The sequence below is a fragment of the Coffea arabica genome, chromosome 3e (genome assembly GCF_036785885.1).
Source record: "Coffea arabica cultivar ET-39 chromosome 3e, Coffea Arabica ET-39 HiFi, whole genome shotgun sequence".
NCBI lineage: Eukaryota > Viridiplantae > Streptophyta > Magnoliopsida > Gentianales > Rubiaceae > Coffea > Coffea arabica.
The window spans coordinates 16,015,928-16,034,942 of NC_092315.1; the positions used below are offsets into that span (position 1 = coordinate 16,015,928).

Consider the following 19,015-nt stretch of genomic DNA (forward strand, 5'->3'; position numbering starts at 1 on the left):
TGATTTTTTTATATTTTATAAATTGTAGTATGTAGTATTTCACATTATGATAGAATTTTAGAAATTTGAACGAATAGGTGTATATAGATATATGAATTTTGTAAATGCTAAGGGTCTAATGTAACAGAACTTTACAAAATTATCTATATGAAGGGAGTAGATAAGTGTTTTTAAGAAATTAAAAAGGGACAAATAAAGTGTAAAAGTGGAAAACACTACAAAATTATACAATAAGTGTTTTCTATAATTTCATACTATTTGAGGGGGAACAATTGCCTACCTTCAAGTGCATGTGGTCAAAGTAACAAGCGCATAAATTGATTAGCAATTATTTATGAAGATTAATTATTAATTATAAATTATAAATTTCAATTTTGCTGCTAGAAAATATTCTTTTATGTCATTGAGATTTGTAAATTAGAAAATTGATTAAATCTAAGGTAATAGTATATTGGCGTGGCACATTAGGTTGACCAATATATTATCACAGGATGATAATTAATAAAGAAAATGCTATAAACTATTTATCAAAGTTTATATGTAATAACATAGAAGTGGATTAATATATCAAAACATCAGATCTCCTGCCACTACTTAAGTAGACATTGAGCGGGTGGGAACTCTCTAATCAAATCCATTTTACAAACACCGAATCTAGATAGGGCATAATCACATACACTAAATTCAGTTGGCTGGTGCAACATCTCTTCTAGTAAAAGCGCATCAAGCAAGAAAAATAGATAATCAAAGGATAAAATACACTTAACTACTGCACTATACTTAACCACAAGCACATGTCAGAAGGAAAAAACTCTTACAGCAAATCTATAAAGAACAACAATAATATTGGTGGCAAAACTAAAATCTGATACAGTAGACAGCATGGTAGGGTGAAAAAAACTCTTGTAGAGAGTAAATAATAATCAACAACATTATTATAGTCAAAACTAAAATCCAATACAATTAAACATATATAAAAACAAAAAGTGAAAAATTAAAAAGCAAAACTGTTGAACATACCTGTCTCAGCAAATTTCCTGATGAATCTCTGCTCCAAGAAGCTCTAAAACTATTTTTACAAATATCCCATGAAAGAAAAAGTTAAAATTCTGGCTATAAGCAATTAAACTAACAATGCATTAACAAGATACAACAAACTACTGAATTTCTAATAGCAAACATTTAATCAAAATCACCAATTTCCTTGTAATCTTTGAAAGCAAAATTAAAGATTGAACCAACCTAAATTGAAACCACACAGTATGCTTGCAAGAAGAACGTTGGAATGAATCCTTTACATAGCCTTCTAATACATATGAAAGACTAAGGAACACCAAAAGAATATGAAACCGAAGAAATAAAAAAGATCCAAACAGAATAATGCAAACAATTAAAGCTTCCACTCATGTTGTAAGAGTGAGATTGCATCAGAACATAATTCAATCTTGATTTCAATACCCACAAACTCAACTGATTTAATTGAGTGGTAAATCAGTGTAAGAGTTAAATGTGTCAATAGAAAATTAATGAAAGTTGTATGCATTTGTACCATATACATCACTAATTTCAACCAAACACTCATATTACTAAAACAACCTTCCATGGTTAAATACATACCAAAGACACATGTCCTACCATAAAACAACAAACCAGTCAAAGATGTCAAGCGATCAATTGCAGATGACAATTGTTGGTGAAGGTAGCGTTAAAACAACAAATCAATCAAAGAATGCTAAGTAAGTATAAATTGTCCACATGGCACTTCTTGGTGAAGATATTCTTAGGTTTTTATATAGTAGTTAGATAAGATGGAAAATTTGCACATGAGAAAATAGAATATTCTTAATTGCAGGAACTACAGCAATCCAAAATCTATTATATTGGGTAAAAGCGCATCTGGGTGCATACTCTTCCATACTGCTAGCTTGCTGAAGCCACTATATAAATGGTCCAACCTTTGAGTTTTGTAATAGGACTCATAAATATGAAAAATCAATGGGACAAATGTACTAGCCATATAGAGGATTTTTAAGGGACCGTGACAAGTCAAGAACTTAAATTGAAAGGCTTAAGGTGAAGAAGCAAAGTTCTTGAGATATCCAGTTAAAACAAGATGTAGAAATTGGTTAGGATGTCAAATTTAGAAGCTCACCAGTATCTTACTCTAGCACTTAAAAGGCCACAGCTTTGCTATCTAGTGTACTGAATTATCAAATGTCCACATGAGAAAATAATAATTGCTGATTAAGTTTTGGAATAAAATTAGAATATTATAGGTATGGCTTATGGTTTATTGTTGGCCTTTTCTCCATATAACTAGTACAAAGCACATTAGTTACTCTTGTGTACCTCATACCCAATTAAATTGAGCAACTATATGCTTCTCCTTCTGATAGAGATAAGTGACAAAATTTCACGAAGGTTTATAGGTGGCGTGGGAAGGATGTGTCGAATATTTAAGCATTGATTTGGCATGCTTTTGATGACAAGAAACCAACTTGGGAATTGGTTTGAATCCTATTGAGATTTTTTTTTATTTTCATCAGCAAGGGTATTTAGTAATTTGGTTAGTTGCAGGAATTTTATGTTTATGGTAATTTTTTGTTTAGTAATTGTTTTTTATAATTAGTATTTTAGTTGTTATGGGATATAAGAAAACTTAGATTTCTAACTTTCTACTAGAATTCTATTCTAGTTAGGAGTCCTAATTAGGATTGAAGTTGGTTTTGTTCTAGTATCTATAAATAACAACTTCTTTACAAAGGTAAGTCAGATTTTATCATTAATAAAATTTTCTAGCGGATTCAACGTCTTGCTCTAGGATTGTGTGATACATCCTAACTTTAGGTATGATGTTTTCCTAGGAGTGATTCTTAGAATTGCTAATCAGATTTTCATCTTGTTAGCATGTTTTTTCATCCTATTTCAAGTTACTATTTTAAACTCGGGTAAAATTCGATATCTAAACTTTTCTACAAAGCCGTTGTGCCTACCAAGTCTTTGTGTTGCGCCACCTTCATACAGTTTTTTACCTGTTAAATTAGTTATTTATCTTTTTCCAACTAACTTTTCTGTTTCTTTTTATATCAAGTTAAAAAGTTGCAACAAATCCAGAGACAGCAATTCACTATTGCTTCAGTCAATTCCATGCAATTGTGTATCCCTTATGTAATGTGAGGCAAAAGACTAGTATTTAAAAATAGCACCCGCTCAATTGGTAGGCAGATTGTCAACTTGATTTCTCCCTTCATACAAAGCTGTTGTACTTACCAAGTCTTTGTGCTACGTCACCTTCATACAGTTTTTTGCTCGTTAAATTAGTTATCTATCTTTTTCCAACTAATCTTTCTGCTTCTTTTTATATCACAGTTAAAAAGTTGCAACAAATCCAGAGACAGCAAATCACTATTGCTTCAGTCAATTCCACGCAAATGTGTATCCCTTATATAGTGTGAGGTAAAGGACTAGTATTTAAAAATGGCACCCATTCAATTGGTAGGCAGATTGGCAACTTGATTCCTCCCTTCATACAAATCTGTTGTACCTACCAAGTCTTTGTGCTACGTCACCTTCATACAGTTTTTTGCATGTTAAATTAGTTATCTATCTTTTTCCAACTAACCTTTCTGCTTCTTGTTATATCACAGTTAAAAAGTTGCAACAAATTCAGAGATAGCAATTCACTATTGTTTCAGTCAATTCCACGCAAATGTGTATCCCTTATGCAGTGTGAGGCAAAGGACTAGTATTTAAAAATGGCACCCATTCAATTGGTAGGCAGATTGTCAACTTGATTTCTCCCTTTATCACAGATTATCAACTTGATTTCTCTCTTTATCACCACTAAAAACGGCAGTTTACACCATTGCTTCAGCTAAATTAGCTTTAAAAAATCTTCTTCCGTTCACTTCTTCCTGTAAACTACCACCACCTAAATTCCCCCTCTTTTGTGCTTCACCGCTGCCAAAGCTGTTGGCCCCACCACTAACTTCTCTATAGATGAATGTAATGGTAGTATTGCAAAAGGCACAAGAAAAGAGCGAAAAGCTAAAAAGGCAAAGGTGTTGAAGCAAAAGACGAGTAGCTTTGTGAAGTCACAAGTGAAGAGGTAGACGCATTCGGATAGGACTATTGATGTGGATGGCTTGTTAAGGTACTATGGAAATGATAATAGTTCTCTTAATGTTCCCATCATGCTTGGTGAAATCTTGCATATCTTTGCTTCCGTGCATCTCCACTCTTTCATTGATTGTACGCTCAATGCTGCCAGCCACTCTTCTGCGGTTTGTGTTTCTGCTATATTTGTTGTTATTAATATTTCTTTTTTTTCTATCAATTTCTTTCAAATTTGGGAAAATTATTGACATATGCCTGTTGGGAGTTCTAATTCATGAGAAGTAAACGATTTTGGGATTTTTGGTATAATAAAGTAGATATTATAGAAGTCAGAATTAGTACAAATGCCACTTTATTAAATGAGATAATCTTACACAATTTTCCTTTAAATTGCAGGTTATATGTCTATTGGTTGCATTACAATTGCAGCAAATGATAGATAATTGAAAAATAGAATTCCATTTTTAAGATGTGCACTATTCTGAGAAGCAAAAAAGTAGTTGCACAACCATAAAGTCATTGAAGAATTAGGAGTGAGGGATATTGTATCAAGATTATTATTTGGATAGAGTGTGAACGAATGTATATATTCGTATACTATACTTGAAGAATGCTTAATTATCTCATCAAACAATATGTCTCCATATTGAACCAAATTTGCTAACTAATTATCTTTCTATTGATATATGCATTCTTTTTCCTTGTTTCTCTTTTGATTTGCATGAGCATGTAACATATTTGCACAAGGGATCTCACTAAATTGTCTAGCTAACATGGAATTGGTACCACATAATTGAAATCAAGTATGAGAAAAATTGATAGGATTCCTACTAACTGATTTTCATGAGAAATAGAGAGAAAAAGGTGAAATTAAATTTAGTTTTTATCAAAGCAAGAAAAGGGTGAAATTAAATTTAGTTTTGTTATTTATCAAAGCATAATGATATTGATTTCTTGTTATGCCCTTTAATAAAGGAATTCTAGCTCTTATCCTATGCCAAGCAAATAGGGGAACTTGACTAATGGCCCGTTTGGGGTTGCGGTAGTTTATTGAAAAATACTTTTCTAGTAGAGTTTTTAATAAAAGTACTTATCAACTGTTTAAGTGCTTGTAAATATATTGTTTGGAGATATAATTCAATAAATACTTAATGCATTGAATAATGTGTAATTTAAAAATTTTTAAAGTGTTTATCTCTTTATTTGGTTCATAATATAGGATAAGGTAATAAAATTTGATGTTTTATTTTTTAAATCACAAAATCTACTCTAAAAGCACCAAATTTGAGTTTTTGCTAAAAGTGATTTTCACACCAAAAGTTCTATTCCTAATTTTATGGGATGATATTTATCAAACACTTTAAAAGTATTTTTAGCACCTAAAAGTACTTCTTTTACCAAAAGCACCGCAAGTCCAAACGGGGCCTAAGTTATTTAAGTTGAGGGAATTTCTATTTTCATCCCATTTTCATTTCTAAATAATCAAACCAAACCAGTCTAACTTCAGCTATAATTAGTAAACCCTAAAGAGAGAGAGAGAGATCCAAATTCAGCAAAGCTTGGAAGACTAACCCCTCTAGATGAAACATAAAAAAAAAACAAGTAAATAAGAAAGCTTGGTATTTCCTTTCCTAATTAGTGAAAGAAAGCAATATCAAATTCATATTAACCGTCAAAGTAAAACTCAAAAAATATACATTAGCAGTGAAAAAACAACAATAAAATGATAACCAAAACTAATCAGAAAAGACAACATCTTGGAGGGCATAGAAAACATATCTAGGCCTAGAATAAGCGGGAAATTTATTTCAACCTGGGTTACTTTAGAAAGAAAATTACATAAACAAAGAAAATTTCTTATTTAGGAAAACTAAACATGTTAGATTTGAATGGTACCTTAATTTCTTGAAACTTAATGTGGAAAGAAAATATCTTGTTAAAAGGTTGGTCGGATGACTTTTTATACTTAACTTTGAGAGGAGTGGCCAAACTACAAGTAATTCTTCATTACTCGATATGGAGAGTGAATCAACGCCTTCCTTTATCCAATAGATTCCAAGAACATAAAACATATCATGAAATATTCTAAAATTGTAAAATAACAAACAAAAAGGCAAATTAACAGGAAAAATTTGGGAAAGGGAGGAGGAAACTCAAAATTTACGAGTACAAATAATAGTACTAGTGCTATCAATCATATTATTTGCTTCTAATGTGCATCCATCTTCTTTACTAGTTAGTGGTGCTATCTTTGCAATATTAGGCTTATGTTACGGTTCCAATTTTCATGGGTGGTGACATAGAGTTTGTTTGGATTGTTCCTTTTTCTCTATAATTTGTTTGTCCACTTTATTGCAAGGTCAAGAAAGCAAATAAACGTTTGGTCAGTAGATATTTATTTCAAATAACTGTTTGGCCAGCTTTATAGCTTATGTAAGCACTTGTGGACTAATGGACCCAGTTAACAAGACAACTAAGTTAAGCTTGCACATGTACATTCATCCAGTACATGCATGTGGCAAGCGAAATACCATGCATAATCATTCAAACGAGCAAACAAATTACTTGTCGCTAAGGAAAAACAATATGCTACTGGCAAATGAAATTCAACATGGTGCAATTTCATTCCACGACACTTTGTGATTGACTAATATTCCTATATTCTAGAAGAAGTTCTTCATAGAATGTGCTACCCCCCTTTGAAAAACTGTGAATTGCTATGAAACTGAGCAAACTACAAACAAATGTGAAGCAATTGCGATAATTTCCCCTGGTGTATGTTAGCGCATTCTCCTACGTTGTGATCCATACATTTGAGTGGCAATTGCATCTCGTCTTGTTTTCTATGTCGCAACCTCAGCTCAGGAAGCATTTAATGGTTGAATATTTTCCATTGCCACGCCTCTCTCTTCATTTTCAAAATAAGCATTTTTGCTCGTAGAATTCAAAGTGTGAGTCACCCGGTTGGTTCAACCTAAGAAAGTTATGCAGTGCAAAATAAGTTATAACAACACTTACCTGAGTACTCATGTAAAAATTGGGCATGCAAATCTCTTCTTTAAAACTCTAAATGTGCGTTTAATGACATTTCTAAGTTCTGATTGGTGCATATTAAATAGTTTCTTCTTTGACCCCCGAGGCCAACATTCTTGTACGGAGGTAAAAACTCCATCAGATTCTTGTATGCAGCATCAACCATGTATTACTTGCCTAAAAATATTTTATTTGGCATAATTAGTACTACTTATTCCCCCTAACAACTAAGAAAAGTCCTTAAAATTAGCTATGATATGGTACTCTCTCACCTTTGGGCGGCATTGAAAAATTTAGCGGGTGCGATAGAGTATCCTCTAACATTTGTGCATTATGTGCACTTCCCTCTCAACCAACATATATATATATGTGTGTGTGTGTGTATATATGAACCGCATGTTGAAATCACATACAATCAAAAGATTTTGAAATTAATTTTCATGCCAATTGGTGTATGCTATTTGCTGTCCTAGTGGGGGACATGCAGGGATATGGGTGCCATCCAATGCGTCTATAGTATCTTGCGGTACTTAAGCAGGCAAACAATTTGACTACAAGCCAATGGTTGACTTAAATTGGTCGAACAATTTTTAAAAATTTTATACTATTGCTTTGGGCTTACCTCGAACCATGGAAAGTATTTTGTTGACTTTCCAATGCATGGATGGACTTGATCATAGTCATATGAGTGAATTATCCTTGATGCAAACATACATAGCCCTCTTAGAACTTTTCTGACATTTTGATTAATTGTTTCAGTTGATTTATTGAATCACTCTACTAAATTGCGCTGGCATGCACTATAACTAACCATTACCAGAGTCATAGTTAGGGTCTCCTCAATTTCCACATGCTTTTGATAGTTCTGTGGTACGTAATTATTTTGCTTGAGTAAGTCACATAGGAGGAGAAAATTATCAATGGTAATGCAACAATTCTCCATTATACGTTTATAGCTAGTGACCATTTATCAATTCCTCAACCCATTGGTGGCTTATTAATGCTCCATCATGATGAGAAATTTTTAGTTTTAAACCTCCATATCTTTCCACATCTGGATGGCATAGTATCAGCTCCACTCCAGTGCAACGATCAAGTCATCTTCATCATCTTCAGATTCCCAAGTCCTAGACAAGCTCCCTCTATTAGCACTATAGTTGCTCCAATTTATATCCCTTACACAACACAACGAAACTATTACTAATGATTAGACCATTGGTGTGTTAGATACCACACCTACATTGGTTTCCCTTACTTTAGTAGGCCTTACTTAACCCTTTCCTGAGGGGTGTCGGGGAAAAATGGAGTATTATTTTGTGAAAGGCAGAATGGGTGATGAGTTCATTGAGTCACAAAATCGTGTGGAATTGGAACCACATATATAACACCTAGGTGATGTACTATTTACAACTATTAATTGACTTTAAGCATATATAAAAAAAATCTAACGTGAGTAGATTTTTACTGGCAAATCAATAGTACAACTATGGTCACCGAGTCCATTAGCAATAGATGCATTGCAGCAAATCAATTTTTTTCACGTGCATTGTGAGAGGCAAAGTTGTTAATAAGTGAAACTCTAGGTATGTGAGTTGTTGGTCCCATATAAAGCTGTAATAACTCAGGGAAATTGGAGTTGATATGGATAGTCACTTCGCCTTTAACAAGGCTGCGAAAAACTCAGACAACTATTCGAATCTGTAGTTGAGTGGCCTCTGTGATAGCTTGTCTTCAGTTCCACCACTATCTTCAAGGTCTTAAATTGGATATTAGGATGTTGTGGACACTAGCCGGACTTGTATTGGTAGAACCTTTCTGTTGTATATGAAATTTGTTAGCAATCAAGTCAGAAAAATGAATAAAATAGTGGACCATGACATCAAATTAGATTTGGTCTATGTCGTAGACTTACAGTTCAAGATCTACCACCATTTTGTATGCTTGTGCTATTCTCTTTTGTTAATTATGTTCAATGATTAAACACTATAAACTTGTTCTATTTTTTGAGGTCTTTCTTATTTTCTCTACAAGTCCAACTCATGGCCTAGTCCATGTTTCATCTATTGGCTCTTTCATAAGTGTTGTCAATCGGTTCATCTCATGACCAATTGAATGGTTACAATTAGGCTATTTGTTTTTGGTCCACTACTACTACACGATCAATACATGAAACGTACAAAAACATATTTCATCTTCTTTGAATTAGGACCACTAATTCATAATATGTGCAGCATAACCCAGTTCACATAACTATATCATATACATCACTTCCTGTTAATCTGTCTACTCCATTACCATGCAGTAATACAAGAGTTTCAAACTCCAACAAACATGAAAATTTATCAACCCCCGAAAGCAGCAAATGTCTGACATCAATATCAAACGGCATGAAGGAAAAATAAAACAAGTTGGTCAAGCTTATACAACTCGAAAGGACCTAATTAAGTTCGTGAAACAAATGCGATGTCCCTAAATGACAACTCCAATGCACTCACAGTAGAAGTGGAATGATAACTTGTGTTCAATCACAGAGGTATGTCACAGTGGTGGCACAGCAAGTCCAAATTCTTCCATAATCAATCCAATGTACTTATATCTCTGAGATTCGTCAAACCGGACAAATGCAATTCGTTGCCCTTTTTTTTTTCTCTGGCAAAGTACATTATTGCTTTCAACTTTACAGAGTTTGTCAATTACATACCCTTCACAAGATCTTGCACTACATGAACAACATATTTAGCACTTTCGTTATATCTAATTTTTTTATAGTCCATGGAATGAGTGGTGAAGCGGCTGATCTTACTTATCACATCATCTAGACTTTCCCTATCACTCGAGAATCAGGTTGATTTTGTCCATTTGGAACCTTCATGATGAGTTCCCTGTTTCAAAACTAGAACCTGGACGTTTTCCCGTCACTGCTCTTGGGATTGGAGGGACGTAGTATACGTCCTCATCTTCCCAAGGGCCTGTGGCGACCCCACTTTCCCCTAAGGCGAACCAAAGGTTGGCGGGCCGTCTGCCCAGCTCTCGCCAGGACTCACGCAAGCATTCCAACTCAAAATCCTCCAAAGATCAACCTAAACTACTACAAAATAATTCTTCCGAAATAAATCGATTTCTATCACCACATTAACTTCAAAGATAACAGCATACAACTTAGCCAATCAACGGCTCTTAAACACTTCACGCGTTGTTCGCAAGGGTTAAGACATACTATACCAATACAACCATACATACCAAATATTAGAATTAGGGATTACACTTTTCCAGCTTCAAGTGGCAACCAAAAATAAAAGGTACAGTGCTTAACGTAGAATTCATTACAAACCGAAATTTAAATTCAAGTTGTTCAAGTACATTCATAGGAAATATAAGCTGCTCAAATGCTTTCAAACTTCCCATCTTGTAAGGAAAACAAATAAACGTGGGGTGAGCTAAAGCTCAGTGGTGCCCCAAAACATGCAGTCACGTAAATCAAACAGCGAGAAATAACTTAAACAAATTGAACAGTTAGGAAAGCGTATAACAGCACAAGGTAGGATACAGGGGCTCTCAGGAGCAATTTTCCTCGCTTGATCACCATTCAGCGTAGTTGACCCTCCATCAACTCTCACTACTTATAGTCCATGTAGATCCACTCATTTTAATCCTAACCCGTCACCATTCATACCCCTGTCCCGGGCCCGAACGTCGACTAAGGACGTAGTATACTCGAGATATACCCGTAGATAATTGGACGCAGTATACTTGCGTATACCCGTAGATAATTGGTCGAGGGATTCACCCAACGACGTTATCGTAGTTAGATTCACGCGTCGAGGGATTCACCCAACGACGTAACTACATTTAGATTCATGGATTCACGAGAAAATGATTCACGCAAGTCACCACTCGAACGGCTAGTGCGATAAAGTACGCATTGCTCACTTCGATGGATCAAAAACTAGTTTTGCCAATTATCACATATTGAGTCAAGGAAGCACTTTAACCAAGTAAGCATAGAACAGGCAGGGACACTCACCAAGAGTGAAGTTCAGATGTCAAATTGGAAATCGAATTCCGCGTCTTCGCAATATCCTAGAATATCAAATGTTGAAACTATGAGTTTTTATTCAGTTTTTAAGCTTATACACATCGAGGTTTATCTAATATATTACTAGTTTACTTTCCCACAGTAAATTCAAAAATCTATTTAGGTTGAAACTTGACAAAAGTAGAAGAAATGTTTCTTATAGTTTTTCTTGAGGTACTTTTCCTTATAGAAGGGTAACTAGTATTATTCTCTAGAAATAAGTCGACGAACCTCTTAACATCAAAGCTAGAGGGATACTTTGAAAATTTCTTTAAAGCTACGGTTCTTGCAAAAATTATCACTAAAAACTATTTTATCTAAAATAAAGTTTCTTGCCGAGCAAGTCCCTACATTTTTAATTAAAGTTATTAAAACTCTTATTTTGGAACTTTTCCTACTGACAACTATCCTAGGGCAAATCTTTAAGAAAGAAAAGGGATTAAAATAAGACTTAGGATTTTCAAAAGCTAGAGAAATTATTTTCAATTAAGGTTGTTTAAAACTTGTACTTTTGAATTTTTCCTATAGTCAACTAGCCAAAAAACAATTCCTAGGGAAAAGAAAGGAAGTAAAACAAAGCCTAGAGTTTTTGAAACTAGTGAAATCATTTTCTAAAAATAATAAGGCTAGTTTAAGCTTAAAGGAAGAAATATCGAGTTGACAAGGTTTAGAAAATCCCTACATGAAATTTTCAATTTTAACATACCGTGCTAAGTTTTATCGCACCATACTAGGGCGAAAATATATTTAAATAGCTTGCTTAACACTTTCTCAAGTTCACCAGACCAAAACGGATTTCTTACGATTCCGATTCACACACACGCAATATTTTAGATTCGTCAATATAGCAAACTCACATTTTAAATAGAAGTCTCACTAGGGCTTCATCAATCATTAGCCCTAGGTTTCAATAGATTCATTTCAAATCGAGAATAAAATAAATGGCCAAGGCTTCGTCAATCATTAGCACTTGGTTTTTGGCAAGTTCATATCACATCTTAATTTAATCGAAATAAACATATTAGCTCCAAACAAGTCCAGCAGTTCAATTTCACCACACTTAAACACTTATATAAAATTATTCAAATGGCTAAGGCTTCATCAATCATTAGCCTTTGACAACCCTCAATCACATCCAACCACAATTAAATCAGGAATTCAATTCACAAACGAGCTAAGTGTTTGATCCAAGTCAAGATTTCAATTTCATGAAGGACAGGATATTTCAGCAGGACAACCTACTTTGAGGAGTCACGAACAGCAGTACACATGGAGGAAAAATATGAAATTTCTACAGAACAAAGGCCCATAATTCTAGTTTCAAATGCCACTGACGGCGCCTTAAATGGATTTTCGTACACCAAGATATAAGCATTTTGCCTAGACTGGTCAGTGAAATCCGAAAATCTGGAAACTCTTGTTCACTTGTGAAAAGCTCCTTTTTCTCTTTTAAAACCATAAGACTTTTATTCAAACCATCCATACATCTCTTATAGAATTCTAACACCACATTTTCCAGGCATTTTCAACCATTATGTTTTCAAAGAAAATTTCACAATCAAGCTGGAAATTCTAACTCAAACTTTAGCAACCACAAGGAAAATTTCCAGCATTTGTATACCCACATTTTTGGTTAAATCTTTCGAGATATCAAATGTTTCATTGCTAAACAGCTTTCACAGCTTAACGTGTACATTTTGTCATGCATTTCGGGCTCATAATACCCCAAGGAAAAATTCCAGGAACCAGTTAAAAAAATTCAGTTCAACCTTTCGGTCATTAAAATTTCCAGCACTTCGTTGTTTATAAATTCAAAATTTCCTTGGCTAAGACATGCTATTAAACTCTCAACTTCATCATACAATTACGTGGCTAGACCGTTAGCATTTCCAGCTCAAAAATTAAGTTCGATTAACCACACCAGTCATCAAATTTCCAAGAAAGAATCTTCAGCTAGCCTCGGAATAAACATGCATGCGGCAGGATACATTTTGGTTTTATTTTTCTGGTTCAAACTAACTAATTAACTACATGCATAGCTTAATCATCTTGTAATTTACTAGTTAGTCATGGTTAGAGGCTCAAAACAGCAAAATTATACCACATGAAACTACATTATTCAAGACAACTCTCGGCAGAAATTTTTTCATCAAAACAGAATTTTCCTAAGCTCCTTAGTTCATCATCCAATTTTTTTCTTCAGCTAAAACCTTGTATTTTGCACTTAAGTCTTACATGCACAATTGCTGAGTTAATTAGCTATCATTTCCAGACCGGAAATCAGTTCGGCAACAGCAATATACGTTCATAGCTCCAGAATTTTGTGCAACTACTCTCGGATGAGCTTGCATGTGATGGATTCTGTTTCATTTTTATTTTCTAGCGTAATCCAGGCTAATTAATTTCATGCATGACTTTATCATCTTGTTTTCAGGTGATTAAATACAAATACAAACTTTGATCATCCCACAATTAACGAATTAAGGCTACAAAATCCCAGCTCAAGCTCACGGCAGTACCCTTTTTTCCCAAAACAGATTTTTCTAATGCTTTTGATTCATCATCCGACTGCACAGCTCAACATGCATGTCCATAGATAGTTCAATCTATCACTAATCAACTTATTCTAGCTCAGTAATTACCTCACAAAGAAGATTATACGCACGGCAGAAAGCTGAAGTTTCTCCCCTCTTGGTTCACACGCGATTGAACGTGATGTTCCTGGTTGCAGAGGTCGCTGCTGGGATGGTGTTGGGTTGTGAGGATGTTTTGTAGCTGATTGAGGTTGCAACCAGGGATGAAGCTCACGTAGTCTCCCTCTTTTCTCCCCTTTAGCTTACGGACAGAACAGAGGAAGGTTCAGCTCGCGGTTTCTTTTCTTTCCTTTCGGACGCACGGATGCAGCTCCCTCTCTAGCTCTCTCGTCGATGATAACAAGGCAGAGGATAATGTTGTTGTGGTCTTGAGGTGTGGTGGTGTGGAGAGGAAATGGAAATGAGCTACGGATGAGAGAGTTGAGTGTGCAAGTGGAGAAGTTTTCTCATTGGCCGAATGGAGAGGTGGATTATAAGGTTGTCCGACAATTTGGTTTTGAAATTGCATGGTCATTTTGAGATTGTATGGAGGGCATTTTAGTCCTTTCACGTCTCTTCCTAATCTCCACTCAAAACCTTAGTTCTAACTTAATTCCACAAATTATCCCCAAGTGTGATTTGATTGCCTAATTATACACTAGTCATGCAAAATTTTAATTATCGAAATATTTACGTCCCACGCGTATTTAGTATACTTGTATTATTCTTATCTAAAATTTGTCGGCTTCATATTTTTAACGTGAAAATTTTTAGTAGTATTAACGTTATTCACTGATTAGAATTAATTATTGGACTTTAAATAATTTATTTTAAGGTAGTAAGATTAATCGGCTCAAGTATCGTTGATTTAGCGTAATGGAGACTAAGTGTTCTAACGTTTTATGTTAAGGCGATAAAATTATTCTAATTCCAAATGTATTAATATAATTAAGCAAAACCAAGAAATTTCATAATTTAGAAAAATTATATTAGTTCACACATGAAAAGTGTTTTTTAAGTACTTATCTGCAAACAAGTTAAAGTAATGCTAAAATTTATTAAGGAATTAAAAGAAATGCAAATGAAATATGCACAGGCTTATATATCTTTTTGGGGTTCTCACATCCTCCCCTCCTTAAAATGAATTTTGTCCTCAAAATTCTTACTTTCTCAAGAGATAGGTCGGGGTATATATATATATATATATTTATTCAATTAGGCACTTATTTTAACCATTTATTTGTTATAATACTTCTAATAGCAAAGCAATTAAAATAAAAGATATTCGTAGCGTACATACAACTCGTAGCGTACATATAATTCGTAGCGAAAGATCACAACCTCCAAAAGTGCTATTCTAGTTTAGGGTAACTATAACCTCTATTCCTCGAGTGAAGTCAAACCCTCTTGATTTGTGAAACATTCACTACTAGGACCCCGTTCATGGCCATTAGCACGAATTACTTCCAGTTGGCACTTGGTCGCTCCGTAGCGGACTTAGTTAGCTGCTGAGTTCTTTCTCTTTTTAAATGCTCTAGGCTAATTCGAAATCTTGTGCTGGGTACTACCGCACCTCAGACACTTTCTTTGCTTTAACCAACACTCGGCCTCAGTGTGGTTAACCTTACCACAATATCCACAATTTCCATGAAAGGTGGCGGTCTGGCTCTTTCGAGGATTTTCTTTATTTTCCTTCTCCAGTTCTACATTTTGGCGTAACAGCTCAGTTTTTTCTGCATATTCTTGTTTCCATCGTCCTTCCCAGTAGTTAGCCAATTTCCTTTGAAATTCTACCTCGTTTCGGAGGATGTCCATTTCCTTACGCATGTCTTCCAAAGTTGTCATCTTACTAGTTGGATGAAATCAAATAGCTAGCCTGCCAGACAAATCATAGGATCAAAATAAGCAACTATTCATACTGGAAGCTTGAGCCGTAATACTTTTTCATCCTTTTACTAATGGTTACTCCAAAATATAAACCTTAACTACTTTTTACTTAACCCAACGAGTTCTTAAATGTCACCGAGATTACCATCGTTAATCACTATCACGACAGAATAAGGAAATCTTTTCCCAAAGAAAAATTTCATGTCTTAGTGCACTGTTCAATACTTACCTTCAAAGTTGTTTAAAACAACAGTCATAATTCTTATTCTCACTAGGGCCTTATTGTATTCCTTCGTTTCAATCTTACTATTTTGAGGTCAGATTTCCCATGAAACCTAGATGGACGAATTTCAAGAGTCATTCTATTTTCGCAACTCTTTTGGTTCCTAGGTTAGTTGATTGGCCTAGAGCTTTGGTATTCCACCAACCGTTCTAAGATATCAGTCATATGGTCAATAGGGTAGCTACATGGGTGGGTTCCTTCTAAATTCCCGTTGATAGCATCTTTGTCAAAGTCTGACTACCATTGGCCCTTGCAACAATTATAACATCATTATAGGCTCAACTTTAACAATTTTTTTTTTTTGACTAAACCAAATGACTCAATTATGTAGTTCAAAACTTGAGTACAAAGATATATTTTCTATAAAAGACTTCACTCACCAAATTGTCGTACTCCAATTGTCCAAAATTATTTACTAGTCCAATTGTCCAATTGTCCAAACTAATAACAGGATATCAAATACACATTTGGAAAAATTGTGGTCTATATATATATATAAATGACTATTTGAATGGAATACAAGAAGAAAGGAAATTGGTTCTGGTCTTGATGGTCAAAATTTCTAAATGCATTCGACTTTTGGTAAGAGGTTTAACATTTGTTATTTGAACGTTTGATCAAGAAAAATCATTTAACCCCACAAATAATTTTTGAGAATAAAATGCTTTTAAGAAAATAAGCAGACATGCAGGTTCGTATTTACTTAAACTTCGGTCCAACGCCTCTACTCTTCACACCTAATCATTGATTCGACTGAAGTAAACAAATAGGGAAGCGATAATACGCGAGTATACCTTAGACTGGTCGAGGGATTCACCCAACGACATTACGTCCAACACTTATAGACTGGTCGAGGGATTCACCCAACGACTTTACGTCCAGCACTTGATTGTTATAGACTGGTCGAGGGGTTCACCCAACGACTTTACGTCCAGCACTTGATTTTTATAGACTGGTCGAGGGGTTCACCCAACGACTTTACGTCCAGCACTTGATTTTTATAGACTGGTCGAGGGATTCACCCTTATGTGAAATTGTATGAAGTTGTATGAAATTGGTGTGCAATGTGACTCATATTGTGTGTATGAAATTTGATGATTACGCGTCTACTTTGTTATAATGTTGGAAAAAAAAATTCTTGAGGATTTAGAAATATCCTAGAATAGTGCAATATATATATATGTGAATCGAATAAAAATAAGATAGGAATATTGTGATTTGAGCAATTTGAATACATGATATAGTTGAATAAGTTACATGACTAATTAACTCTCCTTTTTCTCAATTCTCATATTGATTTTACTTACAAAAAGAATATTTATATATATGTATACACCTTGAACTCACATAAAAATTGAAAATCAGGCAGAGTTTGGGTTTGGACCTTTTCTTAGAAATAAGAATGAATATTGGTCGTGAATTGGAGAGTAAATAGTTAAGTTTTATGTGGCATAAAAGCTAATTCTCAGATTAGGTGTGAAGAGTAGAGGCGTTGGACCGAAGTTTAAGTAAATACGAACCTGTATGTCTGCTTATTTTCTTAAAAGCATTTTATTCTCAAAAATGATTTGTGGGGTTAAATGATTTTTCTTGATCAAACGTTCAAATAACAAATGTTAAACCTCTTACCAAAAGTCGAATGCATTTAGAAATTTTGACCATCAAGACCAGAACCAATTTCCTTTCTTCTTGTATTCCATTCAAATAGTCATTTATATATATATATATATAGACCACAATTTTTCCAAATGTGTATTTGATATCCTGTTATTAGTTTGGTTACGAAAGGTACGTGAAAAATCTTTCCCCGAACGAATAAGATTTTCGGTTGGCCGTTTTGGGACAAAAGAAGCTGGATCATTTCTAAAATTGTTAATTTAAAAAAAAAAAATCGAATTCTAGTAAATCATTTTGGACAATTTGAGTACGACAATTTGGTGAGTGAAATCCTTAGAAAATATATCTTCATACTCGCGTTTCGAACTACATGATTGAGTCATTTGATTTAGTCGAAAAAAAAAGAAGAAGTAAATTTTGAGGACGAAATTTATTCTAAGGAGGGGAGGATGTGAGAACCCTGAAAATGTATATATAAATATCAGTGCATATTTCATTTTGCATTTGTAATTCCTTAATAAATTTTAGCATTAAATCTAATTGTTTTTAAATAAGTGCGTAGAAATAAATTTTGTGTGCAAAATAAAATAAATGTGCTAAACTATTCAATTTCTTAGTTTTGTTATGCTAAAATTAATACTTCGAAGGTAAATTATTTCGTTTATTTAATAATTAATTTCTCCGAATTCTGTTAGCTAAACTTTAATCGTTAATAATGTTCAAGGTTAATAGGAACCTTAGTACTAAGATGCAATCGATAAACTTTAGATAAAATCGATATAAGTATACCAAGTATACTTAGGACGTTAAAATATCGATAGCTTAATTTTTGTGAGACGAGTATACTAGTAGGCATTCAAATTGCATTCGGGGTAAACTTTTGGAGTTAGATTAGAATCGAGGGCTTAAGTGGAATTCGGATGAAAAGTGAAAAGACCAAATTGGCCCTCCATTATCTTGGACTTACCATGCAGCCACGGAAACATTAAACAATCTTCATTCTAAACAATTCCAATTCCTGCCGGTTCCATTTCTCACGTTTCATTCCAGCCCTTTCCATTTGATATTGCCGACCAACTCCACTCACAGCCTCACCTTATATACATTACACTACCACACTCAACCATATCAACCACTAAGCACCCAAACTCCACTACACATTTCAGTTTCTGCTTTGGACCGAGAGCAAGAGGGAGTGAGAGCTGTAGCCTCGGTTCCATCGACGAGAGTGAGCAAGAGGGAGCCGAGCTTCTTGTTTTTTTTTTTTTCTTTTTGTCCGTAACTTAGAGAGGGAAGAGAGTGACTTGCGATCCATTCTGCCTTCCATCCATGAGCTGGTGAAGAGCTTGAGACCAAATTTCCTTCATCCAGCCGCAAGCCAGAGCAAGGGAGAGAGAGAGCGGTCTGCAATTCTGGACAGCCGAAGGTGGA

At 34.4% G+C, this 19,015-nt stretch overlaps 1 protein-coding gene across 1 annotated transcript in view; it reads right to left on the reverse strand.

The window, feature by feature from the left end:
* LOC113734766 (actin-related protein 2/3 complex subunit 4) overlaps window positions 1–11,224 on the reverse strand; it is a 38,935-nt gene extending 27,711 nt beyond the window's left edge. Inside the window, exon 1 of the mRNA XM_072044731.1 lies at window positions 11,174–11,224. The gene's annotated coding sequence lies outside the window, so the exon portion shown is untranslated. The remainder of the gene's footprint in view (window positions 1–11,173) is intronic.
* Window positions 11,225–19,015: the final 7,791 nt, after the last annotated feature.